Here is an 18,578-nt window from a genome sequence, read left to right on the forward strand (position 1 = left end):
GATTTCCCTGTCTGTCTGTCTGTTTTTCTCGTTCTCATTCTCACTCTCTACATGCACAACTGTTTAACACTTAGCAGCAGCGGAGTTGCTCGCAACACCATGACTGTGAGAACAAATAAGCAAACATGAAGTCCCATGTTAAATGTGTCTGAAGTTGAGCGTTATGCAGTGTGAAAGTGTGCAGTCTCATTCACCAAATACATGTAGTAAGTATACTTGTGCATTTTCATTGTATTTGGTTAGTTACACACAAAATAATAGATGAGAGAGTGCATATTGACAATGGAGGTTTGAAAAAATGTTTGTTAAAAAAAAATCTTTGCCCTTTATACACTACCAGTCAAAACTTTGGAGGTCAGTATAGGATTTTTAAAAGTTTCAAAATAAGCTTATTCTGTTCACTAAGGCTGCATTTATTTCATCATAAATACAGTACATATTGTAAACTTGTGAAATGTTATTGCACTATAAAATAACTGTTTATAATTTAATTTAGATTTGATTTTATTGATGAATTTTCAGTTTTATTACTCCAGTCTTTAGAGCTAAATTAATTATTATTATTGTCATTATTATTATTTTTAATAAATAATTATTATTATTATTTTTAATAAATAATTGTCATTATTTTTATTATTGTTATTGTATTTATTATTATAATTTTTTTAATTATTGTTATTATTAATATTATTATTATTATTGTCATTATTATTACTTTTGTTATTATTATTATTGTCATTATTTTTATTATTGTTATTGTCATTATTATTATTGCTTTTATTTTTATTATTGTTATTGTCAATATTATTATTTTTTATTATTGTAATTGTCAATATTATTATTATTATTATTATTGTCATTATTATTATTTTTATTATTATTATTGTCATTATTTTTATTATTGTTACTGTCATTATTATTATTATTGTCATTATTTTTATTATTATTATTGTCATTATTATAATTATTATTCTTTTTATTAATGTAATAATAATAAAAACAATAATGACTGGAATAATAATTTCACTCAAAACTTTATTTTCTTTAAAAAAAAAATTATAATAATAATAATAATAAAACCTGGGGAAAAAACTGACCCCAAACTTTTGACTAGAAGTGTAAATTAAAAAAGATGAGCATTTTGGGAAACACTGAACTCAATTCAGGGTTCAACGCTAAGGATTTTTTTCTACTGGTCCGATCGGGCAAGTGGTTTAGATTTATACTTGCCCTGCCAAAATTTTCACTGACCCCACCAAAAAAAAAAAAAAAGTAAGTTATTAGCTATTTTTTAGCCACATATTTTAAATAATGTGTCAAAAATAAATTCTGTAAATCTAGAATTTCAATACTTAAAAAACAATTGTAAATATAAGTGTTATGCAAACAAAAACAGCCGTATGGAAAATGTGGAGGTATTTTATTGCAGTTTGAAATTATTTAACAAATGCTGGTTGACTTGTCAAACTGACGGCAAACTATGCATAACATCACTAAATTTTTATTTTATCGTGTTGTTTCCATGTAAATGTCTACTTCCAAGATGCTAGAGACAGACATTTTCGTTTAGCCTTATAATTTGATGTTGCTGACAAGTTGCTGTTTCTACGCTGTACTGGTTGTTACCAGGTAACAAAAAAAATAGCATGGTTAAATCAATCATATAAGACGAATCAGAAAGCAATATGTTGTTTACGACATTACAGAGAAGGTAGCATTTAAGACTTAAAAGCACAAGCTTTAAATGCACGCAATTGACAAATAGTCATAGACAAATTAAAAGTTAGTGACTGACAAGGCAGCACTGTCCCAATCGGGCAAGTAATGATCCGGTCTACTGTCCCAAGTGTTTCTCACACTGGCCCTGGGCCACCGGGCAGTCCTTATTGTTGAGCCCTGCAATTAAAATCTTCAGTATTTGCAAAATAATTACTTTTGTTAAGCTTACATAGCCTTACATGTGTACATTTACCATTGTGCAGAGAGGGCAAGATCAGCGAAAAACACTTTACATTTTGCAAAAACTAAGAATTTGGTTCATCACCCAAAACTACTCAATAAATTTGAGATTACATGAGTTTGGGTTCTGTCGATGCTTGTAATGTTTTTAAAATAAGATTAAAATATGTTCATTAAGGCTGTACTTATTTGACAAAAAAATTGTTACAAATGACACTGGTAGTATTAAAATTAATATTTTAATCAGGGCTGCACGACTTCAATCTAATTGCGATTTATCTTATCAAAATTGTGATTTAAAATGAGATTTACTATAATTTCATAAAAGAGCTGCAGGTTTGATGTGATGATTTTAACAGCACTAAAGAAAGACCAAGCATAATCACAAAGTACGCTACACTATACTGTTTATTTAGTAACATTTTTTTTTCCAATAAAGTTGTCAGTTGTTATGCCAAATTAAGAAAATATTTACAGTATTTTAAATCCAATTAAATAAATTATATATAATAAATTATAAATTATATATTTTATATAAAAAATCTTATATATAGATATATAAAATATTTAAAACCATTACATACAGTATAGATTGTTACATCTTTCATATTGAATTCATGACATTCACGGTGCACTGTGACAATGCTTTCCATATGCAATTTTAGACACCTGTGATTGGTCATTGTGTTCCTGTGGTTAACAGAAAGGGCTGCGATTGGCTCTAACGGTACAGATAAACGAGAGAGAGAGAGAGAGAGAGAGAGAGAGAGAGAGAGAGAGAGAGAGAGAGAGAGAGAGAGATGGAGTTTACAACTTTCATTTTCTCCATAGCAGTGAAAAAGTGACTCATGGGTCCTGTTGTCTGCTTTTTTAATAATCAAAATAATCATACCATTTATGATTTGAAAATCACACCTTTTCAAATCCCTATTTCCGTTAAAAATTCAATTCAAACAAAACAGAATTAATCATTATCATTAATCTGGCATTTCCAAACAGTGTTGTTTGATCCTCTATGAATAATTGTAATATTCAAAGTTGATGACCAAGGAACAGCTTGCTACCAGAAACGGCCTTTCACTTTTTTTGTTTTCAGCATTTTTTAAGCATCTTTACACAGCAGAGGCATCACAGAAACCAAACCTGAAGTGGCATAAACATTAAAAAATCTGTTTTAAACCATTTATGGTGACTTTACAGTGAATTGTGAGCAAACACAGACCCGCTATAAATCAGCTGTATAAAGAGGAATTTTGATAAACAAAATGTTCAATACAACAGCATTTACTTAAAATAAAAAAATTATTTGCAATTTTTTATTCCTCTTTACAAACTTTTTGATCATTTTAAATATATCCAATAATTAAGCTAAACATTAAAACAACTTCTTGACTCACATAAAGTTTACGACACGAGTTTGAATTTACTATCCTTTTTATAGCTTTCCATATTAAATCACCATTCACTTTTATTGCACAACATTCTAACAAAACCTTCTGAAGCTGCTGCTGATGAGTTTCAACTGAAACATTGTATGACATCAGAAGAACAGTAACAGCACAATCGTTTTTGGAATGAGGAAGAGAACTAAACATATGACACTGATAACAGATTGCCAACACTTATTTTAACCCAAAACGAGGAAACATCCACAGACATCTGTCTAAAACTACACAAATAAATAACGATTTGAATGTAAATAGCACAAATGGGCCCTTAAGCAGTAAGCAGCTGTTCTAGCAAAGTACACAAACCTCAATCATTATATCAAAGCAGTTTCAGGCAAAGTGAGCTTTGCAAAAACACAATAAAGCAACATATGTACATCTGCCTGAGATGTCAAGCAACAAAACTAATATGCTGCTTCAAATATACTCCACTTATATCATTTTTCCTTTAAAATGCATTGAACATTAAACATTCAATATGTTAATATAACATTTAGTTTTTGCAGAAGCAGGCACGTCCATCAAACCCAAGCTTCCAAATGAACACAAGTAGAGAAAAGGGAAGTCAACATGTTATCAACAGCCAAGCAAATAGCCTCTAAATGAAAGACTGAGTCAAAAGTAAAAGAGCGAAATGATTCTATACCTGAACTGATTCAGAAACTGTGACATTTGACAATGATCTTCTGATAAAGAAAATGGAAATGACTCAACACCACCAGAAGTGTGAAGCAAAATGAACAAAAAACTGAACACACAGTGCTGTGTCCTCGGTAAATGAAAGACAAACTACTGAAAGGCTCTCATTTTCCCTTCGGAGATAATTAACAAATGATGTCTGCTCTAGACTGCTGGACATGATGACGGAGTATGTCACAGATACTGAAAACACTGCATCGCCTAAAGATATGGAGACCACAGCAGTGCCCTCAATGTCAAGTAGCAAACAAATGACAATGCTCCGTCATACTGTTTAAATGAAAACAAATGTGGATCAGGAATATTTAGAAAAGACCAATAAAGGGCCTCTTGACACACGAGTGTTCGCAGTACCAACTGATAATTCCTGATTGTGTGCATTTAGCTGCAACCTTAATCTGCTGTTAATATGGTAAGGAGAGTGGATAGGTGATTCAAGGTCCAAAGAGATATCAGTGAAGCTCTTAATCATTTAACGCAAGCAGGAAACCCTGTACGCGAATCACAACATGAAAGACTCCACTTAGGAATATTTTTATTTAAGGTATGGTTTTGGATGTAAAAAATCCCCATTCATCTTCTTGACCGCAACTTGACGTAGGAGTGCGGTCCCCCCACCCACCGAATTGATTGACAGCTGCGCATATTACCATGTCCCGGTAGTCACATGTATAATCATATCAACAAGAGAAGACGAGCGCAAAGCAAACGGGAATAAAAGGTCTGTTCAGTTTGCTAGGATCATCAATCGTCATCAAATACGATCAAGAGTGAGTTTCACAAGTTTAAATTGTTTTAAAACAGTGCACGTGTGTAATGAATTACAGTGATTTACTTCAGCTTTACTTTATTAGCACAGCCGCGTGTCAGAACAATTATGAAACAAGACGCTTCAATTCTGGTTTGTGGACGTTAAATCAGGTTTATTTTGTACATTAACACAACAGATATCCACACAGTAGTGGAGATTAACCTGTATCCTGTCACATTTCCTTGCAAAAAGAGTGCAAAGCTAAATGCATGCTGTCTGTATGTATGTGTGTATCGTGTCCGTGCTGGGTATGTGTGTGTGTCTGTGCGTGTGCCCGTGAACTTTGTAACAATGTTGTGTGTTTATCATTTTAAAAGATGTGGCGCAGCACGGGGCATCTAGTGTGTTACCCCCTTTAAGCGATCTAAAGTGCTACGATGATTGTCTTAAAATAATCCTGTTGAATGCAGTGATTTGTACACTAGCATTGCCTTGATGGCTGTAATTTGCCAAAGCTCAGTGGAAAAAAAGACATGCCTTACCTATAAATCCAATTATTTGTTCAGTTGTGATCTTAAATGAACACTAGAGCAAGTAAAAGAGCAAGAGTTTTTATTCCTTATCAAACAAATCAAGAATATAGGGCAGATTATCAATTATGAAGGACTCACTTCCACGAGATTCCTTGTACAATACTATCTCATGGCCTTAAAACACCTTTTACATGGTTTGTGAATGAATACATTTAACCTTTGCATCTTATATCTGGCTCAATGCTGTATGTATGTCTTTTCAGATGTAGTAAACTTGCATGTATTTTTCATGAGCAGGGGTTTGGTTGTAGTGCTGGTTCTGTAAATGAATTCTTAATAGACTTTCTCAAATTCTCAGACAGGGTTTTATTATGCTGACTGATAGACGTACAAAACATTATTTGAAAATTGCTTCTCCTTTTAAATGCATATTACGAAAAAGTTATTGGCTGCACGGTGGCGCAATATATAGCATGTTTGCCTCACAGCGAGAAGGTCACTATTTCGAGCCCCGGCTGTGTCAGTTGAAGTTTGCATGTTCTCCCCATGTTGGAGTGGGTTTCCTTTGGTTGCTCTGGTTTCTCCAACAAGTCCAAAGACATGGTAATTGGGTAAGCTAAATTCCCTGTAGTTTATGTTTGTAAATGAGAGTGTATGTGTGGATGTTTCCCAGTGATGGGTTGCAGCTGGAACGACATCAGCTGCGTAAAACATATGCTGGGTTAATTGTCGGTTCATTCCACTGCCTTAATAAAGGGACTAAGCCGAAAAGAAAATGAATGAATGAATGAATGAAAAAGTTATTAAACTCACTAGTCAATCCTCCACTAATCAAGTCCCTATCCCTAATCCATATGAGCAATTATCTGTTCAGATGAAGTGCTTTTTTAACTCCCATAGTATTATTGGTTTAAAAATACAGTATAATTAAATTTACAGTCAGCAGTTTTATACTTTATTATTTTTGGCTCGTACACACTTGGCTTTTTTTTTTTTTTTTTTTTTTTAAGAAGAGTATTAAAATGCCTTGTTCGGGAAAAAAAAAACTTTAAATTTTTTCCTCCCCATTTACTATTTTGTGTAACACAAAGCTAGAAAAGCTAATTCTAAAAAAGCTTTAAAATGCAAATAAAGTCGTCTTTGCTGGATTTTATCTGTCAAGATTTATTTATTTTCAGTAATTAAACATTCTTTTATTTTTATTATAGAATAACTTTTTTAATTGTTTTTTTCAACAATATGTTTAATTTAACCAAAAATTGCTGTTCAGTCTTTATTGGGGTTATAACTCTTTCAAGAAATCAAATCAAATACAGTTTACACCAGTTTGATATAGAGTTTAATGATGCCCATTGAATCTAATATTTCACAAAGAAATCTCGTAAACTACTTCAACATTCCATTATATTTAAAAACGGCTTTACTTTAAGTCAAGTTGAAGAATACATTTTTACTCAGGCTAAAACCACATTTTTACTCATGCCACAGTGTGCAATCAATCGTAGAGCTAATGTTTTTTGCTACACAATTCCTGAAATCAGTCAATGCCAAAACATATTGAAGCGAGGGAGAAAATGCAGCAGGTTTTGAAACAAATGCTACAAATGACCCGTGTGTGAAAATGCCCTGAACTGACAAAGTCATCTTAAAACAGGCAGTTAAAACAATCAATATTATCAATGATCTTTTTCACTGAGTCTGTTGAGCTATTCTTTGCACCCGCCAAACATCGGCTGCATTCTGGCAGGCAGCGGCACCGAATCTCTGCTCCTTTTGCTTCTTCTGAGTGACAGGAGACACAATTCCACTGCGTCACTGTCGCAGCCAAGCATCTGTAAGCCTATCGCCGCCGCACTATCAGGGGATGTCCCGAAGCTGCCACACCAAATACAATTTTTCCATACAAATGAGGGGAGCACCCTTGAGATAATCATTTAATTCCTGAGCAGGCCTGGGAGGGAGGGGCTCTCCTGTTGAGTCCAGACAAACACAGACACGCTGCATCAATCATTCCCAGCATGCCGCGGTGCACAGCTAAACATCCGCCACAAGCCTGCATGCAGAAGCTACAGATATTTATATTCTCAGTTATACTTGAATGCATTTTAACAATACATATCCATTTAATGAGTGAAATGCTCAAGGAAAATGTGCCTACTATATTATGGTGATTTCATTCTGAATTGTTAGAGGAAAAACAACATTATTGTTAAATTGTAAAAGATATATATTTAAATGATTATTGAAATATACAGTAGTCACCAAATGTAGAAAATCCATACTTTCACTTTTATTTAAACATAATAAACATATTAAACATCAAACATATTAAAGTCAATAGCATTTTTGATGGGGACCCTATACTGCTAAGTGAGCGCCGTCTTTCAAATGTTAAAACTGAGGTCCTGTCGTTAAAAATCCCATGATGTCCTTCAAAAAAGGAGTGGGGTTTAAACCCTGGCATTGTGGCCAAATATGCAGACTGGCCTCTGTCCTAACCATAACTGGCTTCATCATTCTGTCTCCTCTCCACCAATCAGCTGGTGTGCGGTCTGGCGCAAAATAGCTGCCATCACATCATCCATGTGGTGGGTGGATGAGGAAATTCCCCCTCAAAAATATTTGAAAGCGTTTTGAGTGTCCAAAAAAGCACTCTATAAATGTAAGGAATTATTATTAATTTGCTGTTTTTTTTTTTTGTTTTTTTTTTTTCAGTTTGATGTGTCAAAATCATGGGCAAATACTCTGCTCAGCATGCATACACTACCATTTAGTAAAGTCATAAGTCAGTGTGTGTGTGTCTGTGCGCTTTTTACTACTATTAATAAATAAATAAACATATACAAACACGTTGTTTTATTCGCCAATAATTCTTTACAAATAGCTATTTTTTATTTTATCAAGGAATCACGATAAATTAATAAATTTCCACAAAGCTATTAAGCAGAACATGTATTTTCAACACTAATAACAATATTTTCAAACCACTAATAATTATAATAGCCGTTAATTATTAATTATTTAAAATTATTATCAAAATAACATACAAGGACCATGTTAAAAAATTGCCAAAAGTAAAAATAATTGCCAAACCTTGTGTTTTTACCAGATTACTGATGTTAAATAAAGACAGTTTTGTTAGGCAGAAGAGACATGAAAATGAACAAAAAAAATGTATTTCAGGATATTATGAAAAGGCACAGAAGAACTCCAGACACTATGATTGTGGTGAAAAGATATCTACTGAAAACACAAACTCACTTCATGCAAACAATCTAACTTCCCCTGAAAGAGTTCACGACTGATGGATATTTTCTCTTCAAGTAATCAGAGGAGAATCGCTGAGGGAGAAATTCAGCCCTTTCCAAGCAACACTTTCAGTTTCTCTAATAGGTGCTAATGTTACCCTGAAGCTAAGCAAATCCACGAGCTCCCCCCACAAGCCCCCTACAACAAGACTCATTCACAATAAGCAGTTTACAAGCCCTTCTAATATTGCTTTGCTTGAATCTACTTTTGGCTGCAAGCAAAGAGCAAATTCATAATGTGCCTTTATTGTAGTTTGCACTGTCAGCAACTTTAACATGCTAAGATTCTGATGAAACACAAGAATAATTAAGCACCTGCTGCCAAGCAAAACAAAGTGCCCCACAGTTACATTATAGCCAATCGTAGTGAATATACAAAACTGAAAACATTACACCTCAGTAATAAAAAACAACCCATTTTCAGAAATAAATGTTGTCAGCACATCACTGTTTTCACAAGACAAAGCACATTTATTTCAAGTAGGGCCCTATGATTTTTATGAGGTATAAAAAATTAAAGAAGGACAGATGAACTTCATTGCAGAGCTGCTCTGACAAATATCTCACCAGACTTTTTACCATTTAATTTGAGAATATTATCATATCATGCACCAGGGCTGAACAATATATTGTTTGAGCATTGATATCACAGTGTATGTATTTGCAATTGTCACATAGCAGGATTAGATTATTTATTGAAGATTAAAAGATAAAGATATTATTAAATTTGATATATTTTTATTATTTATACAATGATAACCATGGTATTTGACATTTGAGTGATTAATTTCTGTACTTGAATACTGTTAGACACCCCAAAAACCATAAAGTACTGTTTATTTATTTATTTTATTTTTTTGCAGTGATGGAGTAGGTAGTGCTGTCACCTCACAGCAAGAAGGTCACTGGTTTGAGCCTCGGCAGGGTCAGTTGCCGTTTCTGTGTGGAGTTTGCATGTTCTCGCTGCGTTCGCGTGGGTTTCCGCCGGGTGCTCCGGTTTCCCCCACAGTCCAAAGACATGCAGTACAGGTTAACTGGGTAGGCTAAATTGTCCGTAGTGTATGAGTGTGAATAAGTGTGTATGGATGTTTCCCAGTAATAGGTTGCAGCTAAAACGGCATCCGCTGCATAAAAACATATTTTGGATAAGTTGGCGGTTAGTTCCACTGTGGCGACCCCAAATTAATAAAGGGACTAACCCGAAAAGGAAATGAATGAATGAATTAATTATAATTATAATAATAATCATCGTCATTATTATTAATATAGTGCACATTTTACAATGGTGTACAATAGCAATATATTTAGATTTCTGTGATTTATGTAATTATTTTATTTTATACAAAAGTTCTGTCAGGTTCTCAAATCTGATTGGTTGATAGCCGTGCGATATTCTGCAATATCAGAATGCGTACAGCCTCCTCACCCTTCTGTATTACTCCGCCCACATAGAGTGACAGCAGATCAACTCACTACAGTTTGACAAATATTGCAGCTGTAGAACAACCTAATGTGTTGAGGCTTTTTTAGTTGAGAATGTAGTTGTTTAGAGGCAACTATGCAGTTCAACCATAAGGTCAGTGCCTATTTTAAATATTTATGGTTTCGGAGATACAGCCTATCAGCATCCATCAACCTGTCATACTGAGCAAAGCAAAGACGGTTGATGTTTCGCCACAATATGATGACAGAGGCCGCATAATAAACACTTAGAAAAGGAAAACTCAAACAAGCAATTTCTAACTACAGCTGATCAAATCATCATAAAACTGGTAAGAGACTTTCTGAGTCGATCTCTCTTTTTTATGTTGTAGTGCTGCATTTATACCATAGTAATTGTAGTGTATTGAGTGTGAGATGGATATTCCTGGGGGATATCAGGAATGTGCATGTATACATTTTGTGTTGGCCACTCTTTGTATAACCCAGAGTTAATTTTTTTGCTTGGCCATCTGTTTCTAATGAGTCTCCTGTTTTTATTACTGCAGACTAGTTCAACAAAACAAAAAAAGAAAGAAGAAATGCCTTTATGTGTTTAGTGTTTTTCCTTATTGCAAACACAACAGCAATCTGGTAGTGTTTGCTTTGCTTTGGGTTTTTCGAGGTTAATTATTGTGATCTCCCGATTGCAACAGAGAAATGCTCTGAAATCTCTGTAGATGGATAGGATTTCATGCCGTTCAGTTTTATAGTCTTAAAATGTGAGCAAAATCATCTGTTTTGTCATCACTTTGGACATTATGGTAGAGAATCATTCAACAATTACTACTCATTCACAACATTCAGTCATTGTTTTTTAATATCGGCTTATAATCACACCAAAACGCATGAAAAGGTAAGTAAATTTTAACAGCGCAAGCTTTTCTGTAACCGTAGTAGAGCCGTGCGTTATTAGTTTAACCCTTTAAGGTGACGTGCTGACAAAATGACTAACTGACTGACAGGTGCGTGATGTGTGAGGCCAGCAAACACGGCGTAGTTTTCAGTTAAGATGAACACAGATTACAAAATTATACTTTATAGATAATAGATAATGCTTTATATTACTTAAAAATTTCTAGATGACTTTACTTTTTGGAGTTTAGGGCTGTTTCACTTTACTTCAGGACGCATTAATGCAGCTCTGTAGGTCTTTCGGAGATATTCAGAAATATTCAAAGCAAACCTAATAAATGTTGGAGACATACTCACAACATAAACGCACTAAATCACACTTCAGCAGCGTTTATTTGAGGGTGTGCAAGACGTTTTGTGCAAGAACAGAGGAAATCGGTGCGCAAGCAAAGAGATTTGCATGCTCGTGTAACATAAATGCGATTCCGACTTGTAATACTGTGCTCACGACATTTGTCTTTAAAATAACGCCACAGGTAGCCAGTAGATCTGTGTAAAAGGCCCAACAGAGTCTGCCGCCACAGCTGGAAAAATTCCTAGAGGAAACACTGAACTATAGCTTTAAAGTGACATTTGTGAAGAAGCACGTTTCAGTGTTCAGACATCAGCTGCAGATGTAAATGAATGGCGGAAGAAAGTAGTTCCTCAAACAAAAGGATGGTTAGACTCTTTGTGTTTGATTGTCTTTTCATATACACTATTATGCCATCAAACTGTTGTATAAATCCAATATCACACGAGTAGCAGTGAGATATGGCTGTATAACATCATTGGTGGGACACACAACCACGCCTCCCACCAGTCAGAGCCAGTAACAGCCATATCGCACAGCTACTCGTGTGATATTGCTCATTTATTTATTTTATATAATTTAACATTTTCAAACTAATTACACAACTATTATTCCAAGTTTTACTTACAACTAAGAAATAACTGGGAGGGAAATAGCAATACTGTAATAGTATATTAGAATTTTTATATATACTTGATAATATATATATATATATATATATATATATATATATATATATATATATATATATATATATATATATATATATATATATAAATATATATATATATATATATATATATATATATATATTATATTTTACATTTTTTAATTATATTATATTTTAATTATATTATTTTTTATTATATTTTAACGACTAATTAAAAACTAAATTGAACATGGAAATTATTCAAATGGAATTTTTGTGCAAAAACACATGATTTTAAAGGGCCCTCTTTACGTTTTACAAATAACTTCAGCTTCTCCATAAGGTTTTGTTTACATGTAATGTGAAAGAGTATTGTTGCTGAGAGACATAAATAATGAACGATTTGTCTGCAGTCACCCACAAATGCTGCAGCCGCAAGCTGTGTAACAGAAACTGAGAAGACACTGCGGTCTATCAAAAACCTAAGAAGAGGAAATGAGAAATTTGTGAATGAAATCGAGCGGATGTGGACGTCTGAGCACTCAGAGAACTTTTGCTAATCCGCTGCAGCCATTATTGAGTGCTCTTACTCTGTCTCTCCATAGAGCTAGAGAGCACTTAATGTGAGGTCAATTTAATAATGTCTTTTGCTCCTGTTTTATGTAATCTACTTAAAGACTTCCTTAAAAATAAATCTCCCGTTAATAAGTCTTGCAGGATGTTCAAAGAAACAGTAAAAACATGTTGAAAATGTTACACTGCACATCATGCAAGCAAATTATAAAGTAATACTGATGCATAAAGAGTTGAATCTTTCAACTTGTGCCAGCTGCAGTCATGGTACGGCAGCAAAGTTCCTTAATTAAAACGCTAGAATGAAGATATAGTTCCTAGCCATATCAGCCTACAAAACGAGAGGGGTCTGGCTGCTGACTCGGTGCAGTGCAATCAGAGCTGCATCTAATGCTTTTTAATGCACTCACCTAACCCCACCCCTATCCCTACCCCTCACAGTGACGTCACTAGCTCCATTGAGTGCATTCTGTCTGAGATTGCATTTCTGAGCAATGCAATCTCAGCTTGCATCATAAAAGCTGCATCCAGATACTATTGTACAAAGCAGCAACTTTTCATTTTCCGTCAGTCTTAGTACACAATTTTACTACAAAAAGCTCAAGATTTAAAAAGATAGGTTACCTAAACTCTTTTCAAATTTTTTTTTATGACAGATGCTAATGATCTAATCTGATTTAATGGTTTATGCTAAGCTAAGCTAAGCTAAAAGTGCTCCATCAGACCTGGAAATCAGCTGAATAAATTCTAAATTGTTTAACTCTAGAGGATTTCCAAAAAAAGCGGAGTGTTCCTTTAAACCCAAACAGGTTGTTAAAAACACAGCCTCAAATGTATAACACAAACACTTCAAAAACCTGAGAAACGTATCATTTAAAGTAAAGTAACACAACAACTGGTAAATGTGCATTTATACACCCCGCACAGCACTTTTGGTCATTCTCAGCTCAATATGAGAGAAGCTCTAATCTAAAACAGCTCTTTTCAGTGTCTGAATAATCTGTTAGTGCTGCTGCCGAGCTTTTGTTTGTACCCAGAAATTTAAACCATACTGTAATTTCCAGATCTAAATGACATAGATGGTCAATTTAATATATATATAATATAATAATAATTTAATATATATATAATATATTAATATATTAATATATTATATATATATATATATATATATATTAAATATATACAAACACACACACACACACACACACACACACACACATACATACATATTATTTCAAAATGTGAGATATTGCTAAAATAATAAATAATATTTACCTTAAAAAAAGTTTTTCAAGGAAAACCTTTTGGAAAATAACAATCACCATGAGGCCATTCAAGATGAAGAGCCAAAATCGTGTTTTGTGTGTGTGTTTGATTCATAAAATGCTATTTATTGCTGCATGTGATGTACCTTTTATCATCTGACTGTTTTTTGTGCTTATCCTGGATACTGCAGCCTATACAGTATATAATAATTTGAGTCTGCTTGCAGCATCAGAAAGATTGACTTCAGTGTTATTTGATAAACACCTTTATTTGACAGGAAGTAAGATCAGCTGACACTGAGGATTAAAAGTAATACTGTAAAGCTGTAAATAGTATTAATGTTCCAACCAAAAGTATTCATTTTGTTTTGCCTGTAGCTGTATTTTTGACTCTCACTGTGCAAGCAGCCGTTAACATTTTATGAATCACCAAAGATTATGATTTCAGCCAAAAGTCTTCTTTAAATGTTTAAATGTAGCTAGAGAAAATAAAAAGTCACCAACATATTGGGTGACGTGCAGGGTGAGCAATTAAATTAATCTTTTTTTAGGTGAAACATGTATTTCAGAGGAGTAAATGATTAGAGACATCTAAGAGTTTTTAAATTTTGATTAAAATTGACAAGAAAAAAAATTGAAACATATGCATGGATTAAAAATAATATATTGTTAAAAAGTTATAGCATAACTAACATCCCAGAGATCTTTACCTTTTCTTGACCCTTACACCATGTCCTAACTACACACAACATGATGCTGTGCCATGGAATATTTTCCATGTTAAAAGAAATGTTTGTCCACCCATGTCAATAATGCTAAAGTTTCTATTTTATAAACGGTTTCTATTTCTGCAATGTCACGGCTGAACTACAGTATAAACTACAATCACCTTAGGTGCTGATTATGATTTATTCAGTGCTAAACTTTAGAGTATGAGTTTGAATTTCATTTTACTTGACGTTAATTGAAATATTGAAAGTGCCAGCAGGCCTGAAATACCTAACAAATATATAGTTTAAAAATGAACACAAGAACTGTGAATTCAGCACAAACTAACATCAGCTATACTACTAACTAATTTAATTACTTGACTCAATGCACAGTCATTCGATTGATCTGAACAGAAATTGAACAACTGAAAAAGTATTTTAATTGCTTGACTCGAATGCTCAATGCACAGACAACAAAAAATTAACATATTTAATTGTTTACATTTGAGTTAAACAGGACCTTTTAGCTTTAGCTTATTTAAACAGGAAACATGCTAAATTAATGACACAATATTTCATACATCCTGTATAGGGCTGAAAAAAATCAATAACGCAATGCGTGTATTTGCAATAGTCACATTACAGGATTAGATTACTTATTGAAGATTAAAAAATAAAGATATTATTATATAATATTGTTGTTTTTTATTATTTAGACAATGATGACCACGTTATTTTACATTTGATTGTTAAATTTCTGTACTTACATACTGTTAGACTCCCCAGAAAACCATAAAGCACTGTTTATTATTTAATTTTTCTTGTGAATTTATTATAATGTATGCACTGCTTAGAAAAGATTTGATCTCAATCGATCTAAATTAATTAAATCTTTTCAAATATAGCTATTCAAATCAACTGGTGAATTGTATTCATATTGCAATATATATTGCAGCAAAACAAAATATAGTAATGTCAGATTTTTCCAATATCGTTTAGCCCTAATCCCATACATTCCCTTTAATTTATAATTAAATTATAATTTTAAATTATAATTAAATTATAGGTACAAAAATTCTGGAAATATATATTATTTCTTTTTTTTATTTATTTGATTATTTAGATTTTTGTATTATTATAAATTATAGCAAAAAAACTTTAGTTTAATTACTTCTATAGGTATAGCACCATCACCTATCATTGGGTTTGGTGTGATGCCTGATAATTATACCTTACCCCACTTACTTTATAAACTTTGTGGCCTCTCTTTACTTTACTTGCTGGGCAAGTAATTTTATTAAACTGAAAGACCCCCAGCCACCCTCACATGTACGGTGGTTGAAAGATGTTCTGTATTTTGTGAAACTAGTGAAGATTAGATCCTCCCTTCAAAGACAGAACATTTGTTCAACTTTGGAAGCCCTTTTTTCTTACGTTAAAACTTTCCAGCTGGATCTAGACTGAGATCTTTCATTACTTGAATTGTAACATTGAGATTGATGCATAAATGTAGACATCTGCCCCCATTTAGTTGTGAAATTAGGTTTTATTTTATTATTATTTTCATTTATTATTTATTTATTTATTTCTATAAGGGTTGTTTGAAATGTGAAAACTTTAAAATAGTCACAAAAAACTTTAGTTCACAATTTGAGCTTGAATTAAAGCATTAGAAGGCTGTTTGTCAAAATGAAAATACCACATATTTTGATACTTTTGCAGGAAAAAAAATGTTTAATTTCAAAAAAGAATATATTGCTAAAATATGTTGGATTTTTTTTAGGAAAATAATAATAATCATGAGGCCATCCAATATTAAGAGACCTTTTTACTTGAGTATAACATAAAAATAATAATTTTACCCCAAAATGTGGTAATTAAGATATAATTAGTGAAATCATAAAAACAACACTAAAAACACTTCAAACTAATGGCACCATATTTCACACATGCCATTGCCATTACTTTCTGACTCAATTCATTGTTTCGTATGCATTGTTGTGCAAATGCATTTAAAAATTAATTATTAGGCAAATATCAAAACAACAACAAAAAAATCTCTTTTTTATACCATATTTTGTCACGAACAATTTTTTTCACTCAGTTCATTGCTTCCTAAGCATGTTCATAGATACTGTTTAGTTTAAAAATTTAATATGAATACAAAATATATTTGTATAAGAAAGAATAGAGTTATACAGAATTGTCAATTTGACATTATTTATGTCAAGTAACTTTAATTAAAATAAGTAAAACTGAAAAGTAATACCTTACTTTACTTTTCAGCGGATCAGTGATTTAATTACAGTAACTAGTTACTAAGTAACTAAGTAGAGCCAGCGCTGCACGCAAGAGTCAGGAGGGAGCTGTCAGTGCAACGTAAACAAGAAGGCGTGACACCTACAAACATCACAGTTAAAGCCAATGCGGGAAATTGGATTGGCACTTCGTGGAAGTTCGCGCGACACCCACGACCTCAGTCACTACCTGCTGGCTAGTTATCAATGTCTAGATCAGTCAGTTGCAAATCTCTCACCTCAAATAACACGAATAATCTGACTAAAAACAATAACAGCACGTCTTGCTGCGTCACTTAAAACAGATATTTACTATTGCCCATGCTTTTTTCACCCTGACACTAAAATTAAATCATGCATGAAAGGAGGCGCTATAATAAGTGGAATTTGTGTGGGAAAACACAGAGCTCATTTCGAGCGCTTTACAGCCGCAGCATCAACTGTTCATATGCGCTGAATGCTGAAGTGAACCGAAGCTGCGTCACATCAGACAAGCGCTCCGACAAAATGAGCCAAAAACATTCGCATCATAGTCATATAGCGGCCGCTTTTTGTTTGTTTGTTTGTTTGTTTGTTTGTTTGTTTTTACCTGGCACTGGTAGGGAGACCAAAGTGCTTCCCCTGCCTCCCTGGGTAAGTGCTCGTCCTCTTTACAGGCTAGGAGGGAGCGAGGATGGACGGGATAATCGGAGAAGCACGCCTACAGAGAGAGCAGACTCGAGTGGTCACTACTGGAGAGTGTTGTCACGAAATGAGGGTTTGTCTGAAGGAAAGGCTGCGGTAGTTCCTTACCCCGGGAACCGCCGCTCAGACACAGCACACAGCGGCGTCTTCGGCAGGTTACCCTCTCTGTCAGCCCGCGTCTCCTGCTCTAGTCCGCGCCTGGCTCAGCTGCTCTGTCTCCCGCCTGCCCACACCACACCGCTCCAGAGGCGCTCTGCTCCGCTACTGCGTGCACTGAGGAAATCTCGCGAGAGCCGCGCTGTTTACAGGAGATGCGCCGCTTCTGGAGCTCCGCATGGAGGGGAATTCTGCTGGAATTAAGAGGATTCCCGCGGTCGGGGAAACCTAGGGGCAGAGTGATCTATCAGGAAGAGAAATAATAGAAATTAATGCAATAATAAAGTAATAGTAAATTTTATAGTATGGTCAAATGTTAAATACAACGGCTATATATATATATATATATATATATATATATATATATATATATATATATATATATATATATATATATATATATATATATATATATATATATATATATAGGCCAACTGTAAACAGTTGAAGTCAGAATTATTAGCCCCCCTGCCTTATTATTATTATTATTTTTATTTATTTATTTTTTGTGTGTGTTTTTTTAGCTTAGAACTGGAAAAACAAAAAGAACATGGTGAGCTATATATCTGGTCAAAAGTATAATATTTAATTAAATAACCTTCACCTTTTATTACATCCCTTTTCCACACTTCTCATTTGGCGAAACTGCGCCAAACATTTAAGTGGCCAAAGTCGGAACTGCAGTACATAACACGAGCAGACTGACAGAACTCGGCTTTTCTGTCCCATTTCATTTTCTGTTCAATAAATTCATAAGGGCCCAGATTAATTCTCACATGAGAACTCTGCAATTTTTAAAGTAGAGCATGTTAGCCCCAGCTGCTATGGACCTCAGTGTTTGGCCAGGTATCACCTGG

At 33.7% G+C, this 18,578-nt stretch overlaps 1 protein-coding gene across 1 annotated transcript in view; it reads right to left on the reverse strand.

Annotated features, from left to right (window-relative positions):
- Positions 1-17,760, reverse strand: part of akt3a (AKT serine/threonine kinase 3a) — a 201,479-nt gene extending 183,719 nt beyond the window's left edge. The window contains 2 exon segments of the mRNA NM_001197201.2: positions 17,471-17,581; positions 17,674-17,760. The gene's annotated coding sequence lies outside the window, so the exon portion shown is untranslated.
- Positions 17,761-18,578: the final 818 nt, after the last annotated feature.

This window comes from Danio rerio, chromosome 13 (genome assembly GCF_052040795.2).
Source record: "Danio rerio strain M-AB ecotype USA chromosome 13, GRCz13ab, whole genome shotgun sequence".
Lineage (NCBI taxonomy): Eukaryota > Metazoa > Chordata > Actinopteri > Cypriniformes > Danionidae > Danio > Danio rerio.